Source organism: Sorex fumeus, unplaced genomic scaffold (assembly GCF_029834395.1).
Source record: "Sorex fumeus unplaced genomic scaffold, SorFum_2.1 ptg000034l, whole genome shotgun sequence".
Lineage (NCBI taxonomy): Eukaryota > Metazoa > Chordata > Mammalia > Eulipotyphla > Soricidae > Sorex > Sorex fumeus.
In genome coordinates, this window is record NW_026606091.1 from 31,431,650 (window position 1) to 31,442,752 (window position 11,103).

At 45.2% G+C, this 11,103-nt stretch overlaps 1 non-coding gene across 1 annotated transcript; it reads left to right on the top strand.

Annotated features, from left to right (window-relative positions):
* The first annotated feature begins 8,697 nt into the window (after positions 1–8,697).
* On the top strand, positions 8,698–8,804 carry LOC130026689 (U6 spliceosomal RNA). Its single transcript, XR_008792890.1, has one exon. It is a non-coding gene; the product is annotated as a U6 spliceosomal RNA (small nuclear RNA).
* Positions 8,805–11,103: the final 2,299 nt, after the last annotated feature.

An 11,103-nucleotide genomic window follows, 5' to 3' on the forward strand; every position in this document is an offset into this window, starting at 1 on the left:
TGGGGCCCCCAGCCTCACCAGTGATTTCCAGCTGCCCTGCGCCACGTGTGACTGAGTATCACAGGAAGTGGGGAATTCTGAGCGAGCATAGCACCTACAAAGAAGTGTGTGAGTACCATAGCCAGGAAGTGAGAGCCTGGAGAGCATGTGGAGTGAGCACTGTCGCAGCCCCAGTGAGCACCAGAACTGCCTCATGTGCTTCCCTTCAGAGTCCGGGTCCTGGAGAGCACGGGGCTTAAGGAGTGCAGACCTCAGTGAGCAGACTTCAGTGAGCCCCACAGCGGAGTGTGCGGGCAGCAGAGGGGAACAGGAGCAGGGTGGAGGGTCCCAGGGCTGTGGGAGGGCCAGGAGCTCTCTCGTGGGTGAGTTTGACGAGATGAGAAAGTTCCAGATTCACAATGCTGTGAAGGAATATAAGTAAATCTAATGGTTAAGATGAAGGCTCAGGGCTTGGCCTCAGTGGCAGAGCAGGCTTGGGCCAAGTGCTCCATGTCTGGCACTGCCTCTCCTGCTGATCCTCGGGGGCAACAGAGGGTGACCCTGGCAAGCACAGCACCCGTGGGTGAACATCACAGCCTGTGTTAGCACCCAACCCAGTGTTCAAGCCACTGGTCGTTACTGCCACAAAGGGAAGGGGAGGGGAAGATGGTAAAGATGAGCCATTCTCATTTATTCATGTTTATCCCCTCCTGCCTCTTTCCCTTCCTTATTGTTGCTGGTGCTGTCGTGACCATGACGGAGTCACACACGTGCTGGGTTATGGTGCTCCCACACTCAGCTACAGTGCTTGCGGGGACCAAGTCCCTGCTCCAATGTCCTTGCTGTGAGCCCTCCCTCACACCCCCTGCTCTACCCTGGAGGTCACACTCTCTGTTGCAGTGTAAGGAAACAGACAGCACAGCTGGGTGTGCTAGGGCTGTGTCTGGGAAGGAGAGCAGTTCCAGGATCCAACTCAAGTTCTTGCGTTTGCCAGGCAGGCACTTGTGCAGATGCTACATCATCCCCAGGTCCCATTCTATTTCTTTTTTTTTGGGGGGGGTGGTCACACCTGGTGTTGCACAGGGGTTACTGCTGGCTCATGCACTCAGGAATCACTCCTGATGGTGCTCGGGGGACCATATGGGATGCTGGGAATAGAACCCAGGTCGACTATGTGCAATGCAAATGCCCTACCGGGTATGCTATCGCTCCAGCCCTCCACATTCTATTTCTCTGTCTATGATTTCAATGCCTTTATGTACGGCATAGAAGTGAGCACATTGACTAACTTTTTGTGTTTGACTTACTTCAGTCAGCTTAAGGTCCTTAAGTTTCATCCACGTTGTAGCATAGGAGAGAATGTCCTCTCTTTTAAAGAGTAGCACTGCACTGTCATAGAATATGCAACAATATTCCAGGGCCCTAGTGACTTAGCCACTCATCTCTTGATGGATGTTGGGGTTGGATCCCTATGTTGATGCTGCTGCTATTAAGAGCTGTGCTGAACAGGAGTGAACCAAGATCTTCTCAGGGTCCTGCTGGTCGCTCTGGACATACAGCCAGAGGTGGGATGGCTGCATCGGACGGTAGCTCTAGCTGGAAATATTTGGGGAAATCTCCTTACTATTCTCCTTGGCACTGGTACCATTTTACATTGCCACCAGAAGGGGACAACGCTCTGATGCCTCCACGTCCTTATCAACACTTGATATTTTCTGTATCTGACCCCCCTCTTCTCCCTGCCTCCCAATAATCATTCACCTAAAGGGGGTGAGTTGTCGGAACTCTCTCTTCCTAAGGAGGTGTGTTCCGGAAGAGTTCGAGTCATCTCTACTTAGTCACTGGGGTTGTGCAATGGGAGTGCAGATGGCCGTGCCACAGGCAGATTCCCTGGAGACTCTGAGCGCCAATGACTGCAGCTCTGGGAGTTGAGCAACCGCTGCTTTTCCAACTGCTCCTGGGAACGAGGCCTCCACCTCCTCCTGCCTCTGCCCCCAGGGCTCCTCCAGGAACAGACAGGAAGTGAGAGCCAGGACAGGATTTGTTTGCCAATCGCCTCTTGATCGTAGCACCCTTCACCCCATGCATTTTTTCTTTCTTTTGGCTACCAACATAATGCACACTTAGTTTTTTAAATTAGAAAACCGAGGAAAGCACTAATACAAGAAATGCTATTTCTCCCTTCCATTCCCCATGGCAACCACGGATAACATTTTGGTTCATTTCTTGCAGATTTTTTCCCCCCCAAGTGAGGCAAACTTTTCCAATCCTTGAAAGCCCCCCGCTCCCCTCCCCCCTTTTTTTTTCTAAAGAAGAGCTACTCATTTTCACGGCAATCAGCTGCAGAGTTAACTGAGCTCTCAATTTCTTAAATATATCTTCCTTTGTGCTCACTGCCTTCTTAGACGTGTCACTTTGAGTGAAAAGCAATTAATTACAGTGGAAAGGCTGCTTGGAGACGTCTTATGAAATTATGCTAATATGTGTAGAGAGAGGGAAAGAAGGGGAAAGAGAGTTCATGGGCAAAACGACTGGTCTATTTAAGTGGATAACTTCCTTTCCTTTCAAGTTTCAGAATGGGAAGGTCTCGGTATTTATGAAAGGACTAGAAAGCTATTATTGTAGCACCCTTTTGTCAAAACCAGTCAGACCCAACTGGAAAGCAAAGCTGATGCACCAGAAAAGAGGCAACAAAAGAATGACTTGGGTAAATGTCATTGATTTATTATTACCATTATTATTTTTTAAAAGAATACTGATGGGATGGGGATGTGACTCAGTGGCAAAATGCATACATGTGTTGCTTGCAAGGGATTTGGGCTCAATTGCTGGTTCTGCAAGAAAAAGAAAACAACAACAACAACAACAACAACAAAAATACTGCTATAATTAGTTTAAAAAATCTAAATAATAATCTGAATTTCTTTTTTAAATAGGGATGTGGGAGTGTACAGAATATCAAGTTCTTTCACTCTCTCTCTCTGAAAGTTAGTCTCAGGAAATGACTCTTGGGGGGCTGGTGTTGCGTAAAGGGCTTGGGCTTTAGGGCTGGGGGTGTCCAGAGGGTTGGAGTTCATGCTTTAATATTTGGGATCCCTGGTTTGCTCCCAGCTCCAGATAAATAAAGGGATTGGGCTTTATTTAGGGCAATGAAGACCCAGATCTGCTGGAACTTCATAGAGGGGTCTGACCTATCTCCAGGCTGATGGAAAGATGAGAGGAAGGATTTTCATACAGGCCTGGCCTAGAGGATGTGCTCCGTGGTTTAGGATATAATGGCCTTTAGCTGGGGTGGGTGAGGCAGTGGGATTCTTTCTTCTTGGCCACGTGCTGGAGTAGAAAGAAGCCCCCTAATGGGACTGTGGAGGGGGCTCAGTTAGTCCCACTGTCTACTTTCTAATTCCACCCAGTGGGGAAGGGCGTGTGTGGTAGCATGTACCTATATGTGTGTGTGCATGTGTGTGCGTGCAAGTGCATGAACATGTGTGCAAATACCTGTGTACTTGTGTGTGTGTGTCTGTGTGGGGCATGAAGAATGTCCAAAGGGTTAGAAACTTATGCTTTGCATGTTGGAACCCTAGTAAGACTGCCAACTTGCTCGGTCTGGTCCCCCCAGCATAGCCCGGAGTGACACTGAGTTCCAGTGGGAAGGAGCCCCCAGCATGAGTGTGCTCAGAAGCCAAAAACAACAACAACCACAAAAAAAATCTCACGAGAGAGGTTAGGTAACTTGACTTAGCCTTTGCACCCAGCTTGTCAGCCTGGCCCAGTTAACTACAATAAAATATCACTGCCTCATGGACGAAAAGCCAACTTTCTTTTCCTGAGGTCAAAGGTTAGAATCACTGGGAGAAAGAAACTCGTCGGGAGAGAGCTTAGAACTTTCCTTCTCCTCCCAACCCAACTTCGGTTTTTATGCTGCTTTAGAAAGTGGGATATGCTCCATGGAGGAAAAATTTTACATGTGAAGCAGTGAAAGGCATGTAGCTTTTGATTGCTCGCTGCAATTCCCAATATCCTGTCTACATCTGCACTTCGAGATGTGTTACCACAGGCTGGAAGCCTTCTCGGTGTCAGGAAATGCCAGTGCAGTGAGAAGGATGCGTGGCTGGAGGGTGTCAGGGGTTAGGGTGACACCCTCTGACCTCTCTTACCTCTGACCCTAGGAACCAGAATACAGATGGGTACAGCCACCATTATCAAAAGCCCCCCACAGCTTCCCCCACCTTCATGGCTGACCAAATAAACCAACGACCGTGAAAATCTCCCTCCGTTTAGATTTGGCTCCACACCCCGAAGGCAGAGCAGAAGCACTGTGCTCTGTTCTCTGACCTTTTGCGTGACTTTAGCTCTGGCACTCAAGCCTAGCCCTTCCCCAAGTGAAGCTCCTAGAGACAGTTCTGCAGTTCATGAATAGTTGGACACTGCTTTGGGGGTGTTGGGTTTCTCTGCCAGGCACACGGGCCCACACAATCTCTGCTGCCCTCCAGCTTTCTTTCCTCTCCCTTTCCCCATTTAAGTTGGTCCCCTCCAATGGCACAATTACAGAACTTACATATTAGGCTATGGGCTCTCTCTTTGGGGAGGTGGGGGGATTGTGCCCCACCTGGCAGAGTTTGGGGGCTATTTCCGGCTCTGTGCTTAGGGATCACTCCTCATGGTGCTCGGGAAATCATGAAGTGCCAGAGAACAAACCTACATGTGGGGCCTCTCACATGCAGACACTTGAGTGATCTCTCTGGCTCCAATGGCATTTCCTTCCTCTCTCCCTCCCTCCCTCCCTCCCTCCCTCCCTCCCTCCCTCCCTCCCTCCCTCCCTCCCTTCCTTCCTTCCTTCCTTCCACCCTTCCTTCCTTCCACCCTTCCTTCCTTCCTTCCTTCCTTCCTTCCTTCCTTCCTTCCTTCCTTCCTTCCTTCCACCCTTCCTTCCTTCCTTCCTTCCTTCCTTCCTTCCTTCCTTCCTTCCACCCTTCCTTCCACCCTTCCTTCCACCCTTCCTTCCACCCTTCCTTCCTTCCTTCCTTCCTTCCTTCCTTCCTTCCTTCCTTCCTCCCTTTCTTCCTCCCTTTCTTCCTTCTTTTTTATATTGAAACGTTTTTAGAAAGATGTGACTGGAGAGGAAAGAAAGTATGTGTTCAAGAGAGAACACCAGCGGGACCAGAGTGATAGTATAGCAGGTAGGACATTTACCTTACACACAACCAAACCAGGTTTGATCTCCAGGATCCCATATGGTCCCCCAAGCCCCCCAGGAGTGATTCTTGATTTCAGAGCCAGGAGTAATCTCTGAGCATCACCCTGTGTGACCCAAAAAGCCAGAGAGAGAGAGAGAGGAAGGGAGGGAGAGAAAGGAGGGAGGGGGGAGGGAGAGAGAGAGAGAGACAGAGAGAGACAGAGAGAGAGGAAGGGAGGGAGAGAAAGAAGGGAGGGGGGAGGGAGAGAGAGAGAGAGAGAGAGAGAGAGAGAGAGAGAGAGAGAGACCAGATTCTCCAGAGTGGACAAAAGCAAAGAAACAGAGACCAGCAAGCAAGTCAGGTGTTCAAGGGAGAACACTGTCTTGAAGAGTGAGCCCACTAGCATCTTTTGGATCTTAATAGGGTTTTGCTCAGCTGTTTTTTGGTTGCTGAGTTTGTCAATTGGACCAGTCAGGTGGTGCCCAGATTGCATGTTATTTCCAGTTATGTCTGAGAGTGTTTCCAGAAGAAATATGTATTTCAATTGGTTGACTTGGTAAGAGGGGTTGTCCTTCACACTCTGGGTGGGCGCCTTCCAGACCACTGGGGGCTGAACTAGCTCAGGTGGAGGAAGGAGATCATCTCCTTTTCTTGTCTCCTATGGTGGGACATCTCGTGCTTCTTGGTCTCAGTGGAGATTGGCACCATGCTCCTATGCTTTGCGTGGGTCTCACTGCTGGCTTTCCTGAGCCTCCAGCTTGTGGATGGTGGGACTTTTCAATTCTGTACTCAGCGGGGACAATTCCTCCTAATTAATCTCTTTTTAGGTTTGGAGATTGAGTCCAGTAGATAAGGCAGTTGCTTTGCAATGTGGCTGACCCCAGTTCAATCCCTAGTACTACTATCCTCTGAATACTGCCAGGAGTGATCCTTAGCCCAGAGTATGCCAGGAGCATGCCAGGAATATGCCAGGAATATCCCTGAGCACCGAAGGATGTGATCAAATTTCCCTCCCCACTCTCCCACCCCCACCCCTCACACACACACCATTTCCTCAGATATCTTTCTAGGTATCTAGATTTCATTGGTTCTATTTCTGGAGAATCCTAAATAAAAGTGGTTTAATTCCTTTTATTATTTGCAGTCCCTTGAAATCAAATGAATAAATGAAAAGTCAATGGATGAACTCAACTCTTTCCATCAACAGAACATTCCACACCTATTCCACACAATACATTACTCCCTCTGCCTCTTCCTCTATCTCCACTTCAACCTGTTTCTGTCTCTAGCTCATCTTCTAGTTCTATTTCTTTTACACATGTGCATAATAAATTTTTCAATGTTATTACATCTTCTCTAATATGTGCAACCATTTCTCATCTGATTATTGCATGACACATGTCAATTGAAAGTTAAATTTGTTTTTTTTTTCTTTTTGGGTCACATCTGGTGACACTCAGGGTTACTCCTAGCTCTGCACTCAGAAAACACTTCTGGAAGAGCTGGGGAGAGCAAGTGGAATGTCAGGGATCAAACCTGGGTTGGCCATGTGCAAGGCAAATGCCCTACCCACTGTAGGCATCCTTCCGGCCCCGAAAGTTAAGTTTGCAAGTTTGTTTTTCATGGAGTGGATTTTTTTTTTGTTGTTGCTGTTGACTGCTTTTCTAGTCCTTCACAATAACATTAAATAATGAAAGTGGTAGCATTATTTCACCCTTCTGATGTTCAGAAATGTGTGCTCAGAGTTTTATTATGAAGTTGGTGTAAAATTAAATGACATATCATTTGTCTTGTGAAAGATTTTTATCAAATTTCCTCTGGTCATTTGTCAAGATTCTCATATTTTCCTCTTGCTCTCTTTAAAATGATGGTACTAACATTTTGTAATATTGAATCAGTCTTGGAATCATTACAAGGTATTATTCTTTTAATAAATTATTTCATTTAATTTGACAGTATTCAATTTGATATCTTTGCAAATATAGTTATGTGATACTGATCTTTAAACTTCTTAACGTGTTCAATAAATCATTGTGAATAAACAAATGATAAGATTTGATATAGATTTCATGTCAGTTTCTTGAAACAAGTGAGAGAACAATTCCATATTTTTTGGTTTGATTTGGGATTGCCTGGGGTGCTCCCAGCTCTGTGCCAGGGGACATTCTGGTGATGACTGACACCCATGCCAGGGATGAAAGCAGGTCTTGCTATATTCAAAGAAGCCCTTTGAGGTATCTCTCTGGCCCAAAGGAGCATTTCAAAATTGACTTCTTGGAACCATATACATAGCATAGGAGTTGTCATTCTTTTTTTTTTCTTTTTGGGTCACACCTGGCGACACACAGGGTTTACTTCTGGCTCTGCACTCAGGAAATACTCCTGGTGGTGCTCAGGGGACTGTATGGGATGTTGGGAATCAAACCTGGGTCGGTTGCATGCAAGGCAAACGCCCTACCCACTGTGCTATCGCTCCAGCCTCAGGAGTTGTCATTCTTTTTTTTTATGTTTAAATATATATCCTTTTAAAAATTTTTTTATTAGTGAAACAACATGAGGTACAGTTAGACTTACAAATTTTTGTGCTTGGGTTTCAATTATACAATTTTTGAGTACCCATCCCTTCACTAGTGCCCATTTTCCAGAACCACTGATTCCAGTATCTCTCCCACCTTTCTTCACCCCATCCCACCCTGCCTCTGTGGCAGGGCATTCCCTTTTGTTCTCTCTCTCCTTTTGGGTGCTGTGGTTTGCAAAAGAGGAATTGAGTGGAAATCATGTTTGGTCTATAGTCTACTTTCAGCATGCTTCTCCCATCCTGGGAGGATCCTCCCAACACCCTTTATTTGGTGCTCCCTTCTCTATCTGAGCTGCCTTTTCCCCTAGCATGTGCGACTGGTCTCCAAGCCATGGAGTGAACCTCCTGGTACTTATCTCGGCTATTCTTGGGTGTCAGTCTCGTATTTTGTTACTTAATGAATGCAGTATTGCTATGTCTGTCCCTCTCAGGAGTTGTCATTCTTAAAGTTTAAAGGAATATACAAAATTATAGAGACCTAATATTAAAAAAATTTTTTTAAAGGAGGTGGGGTGTTGGAGAGATAGTATAAATGAATAAGTCGCTTGCCTGTACTTGATCAATCCTAATTTGATCCCTGATACTGCATCTGGTCCCTGAGCCCTGCCAGGAATCATATCTGAACACAGAGCCCAAAGTAAGCCCTGAGCAAGTGCCACCAACACCACCCCATGTCACAGAAAAGAAAACTCTATAGACCTGATACATATTTGCAGGATTAAAAAAATCTTTAGAATCTATCATTCATCCTTTTTATTAAAAATGTTTGGGATTTTTGAGCCTCATCTAGTAGTGTTCAGGGATTTACTCCTGGCTCTGCACTCAGAGATCACTCCTGGTGGTGCTCTGGAGACCATGTGGGGTGCTAGGAATTGAACCTTGGTCAGTCATGTGTAAGGAAAGTGCCCTACATGCTGTAGTATTTCTCCAGCCCTTCTATGGATGTTTTTAAAAAATCATTTAAAAGTGCTCATTTCAGCAGCATGCATACTAAAATTGGAACGGTACAGAGAAGATTAGCATGGCCCCTGCGCAAGGATGACACACAAATTCATGAAGCGTTCCATATTTTTCTTGCAATAGCGATTAGGCAAGAAAAAGATATTAAGGGCATCCAGGTAGGAAAGGAAGAAATCAAGCTCTCACTATTCGCAGATGATATGATACTATACTTAGAGAACCCTAAAACCTCTACCAAGAAACTCCTAGAAACAATAGACTTGTATAGTAAAGTTGCAGGCTATAAAATCAATACCCAAAAGTCCATGACTTTCCTATATGCAAATAGTGAAAGAGAAGAAAGTGACATGAAGAAAACAATCCCGTTCACAATTGTGCCCCAGGAAATCAAGTACCTAGGAATCAGCTTAACTAAGGAAGTAAAGGACCTGTACAAAGAAAACTACAAAACGCTACTTCAGGAAATAAAAGAGGACACGAGAAAATGGAAAGATATCCCTTGCTCATGGATCTGGAGAATTAACATTATCAAAATGGCAATACTTCCCAAAGCACTGTACAAATTCAACATGATCCCTATTAGGATACCCATGACATTCTTCAAAGAAATGGAGCAAACACTCCTGAAATTTATATGGAACAATAAGCCCCCACGAATAGCTAAAACAATTCTTGGGAAAAAGAAAATGAGGAATCAATCTCCCTAACTTCAAACTCTACTACAAAGCAGTAATAATTAAAACAGCATGGTACTGGAACAAAGGCAGAGCTGTAGACCAATGGAACAGGGTTGAATATACTGACATCTCCCCCCAAGCATATGATCATCTGATCTTTGATAAGGGGGCAAGAAAAGTAAAGTGGAGAAAGGAAAGTCTCTTTAACAAATTGTGCTGGCAAAACTCAATGGCTACATGCAAAAAAGTGGCCTCAGATCTCTGCCTAACGCCATGTACAAAAGTAAGATCAAAGTGGATTAAAGACCTCAACATCAGACCGAAATCCATAAGGTACATTGAAGAAAAAGTTGACAAAACCCTCCATGACATTGAAGCTAATGGTATCTTCAAAGATGTCATGCCACTGGCCAAGCAAGTGAAAACAGAGATAGACAAATGGGACTATCTTAAACTAAGAAGCTTCTGCACCTCAAAAGAAACAGTGACCAAAATACAGAGACAGTGTAGAGAATGGGAAAGGATATTTCCCCAATAACCATCTGACAAGGGGTTGATATCAAGGATATACAAGGTACTGGTTGAACTCCACAAGAAGAAAACATCCAACCCCATCAAAAAATGGGGTGATGAAATGAACAGAAACTTTCTCAAAGAAGAAATCTGAATGACTGAAAGGCACATGAGAAAATGCTCCACATCATCAATCATCAGGGAGATGCAGATCAAAACCACAGTGAGATATCATTTCACACCACAGAGACTGGCCCACATCCGCAAGAACAAAAGCAACCAGTGCTGGCGTGGATATGGCGAGAAACGGACCCTCCTTCACTGCTGGTGGGAATGCCGACTGGTTCAGCCCTTTTGGAAAACAGTATGGAAGATTCTCAAAAAATTAGAAATTGAGCTCCCATTTGACCCAGCAATACCACTCCTGGGAATATATCCCAGAGAGGCAAAAAAATATAGTCGAAGTGACATCTGCACTTGTTTGTTCATTGCAGCACTCTTTACAAGAGCTAGAATCTGGAAAAAACCTGAGTGCCCGAGAACAGATGACTGGTTAAAGAAACTTTGGTACATTTACACAATGGAGTACTATGTAGCGGTTAGAAAAGATGAAGTCATGAAATTTACATACAAGTGGTACTACATGGAAAGTATCATGTTAAGCGAAATGAGTCAGAAAGAGAGGGACAGACATAGAAAGATTGCATTCATCTAGGGAACATAAAGGAACAAAATAGGAGACTAACACCCAAGAGTGGCCGAGATTAGTACCAGGAATTTTACTCCATGGCTTGGAGGCCAGTCACACATGCTAGGGGAAAAGGGAGCTCAGATAGAGAAAGGAGCACCAAATAAAGGGTGTTGGAAGGATCCTCCTTCCAGGATGGGAGAAGCATGCTGAAAGTAGACTATAGACCAAACATGATTGCCACTAAATGCCTCTTTTGCAAACCATAACACCCAAAAGGAGAGAGAGAACAGAGGGGAATGCCCTGCCACAGAGGCATGAGGGTTTTGGGGGGTGGCAGGGGCACTGGGATCCGTTGGTGGTGGGAAATAGGCACTGGTGGAGGGATGGGTATTTGATCATTGTATAATTGAAACCCAAGCACAGAATATGTAAGTCTACCACTGTACCTCATGGTGTCTCACTAATAAGAATTTAAAAAACAACAACAACGACAACAACAAAAAACAAAAAAATCATTTTAAAATTGAATAT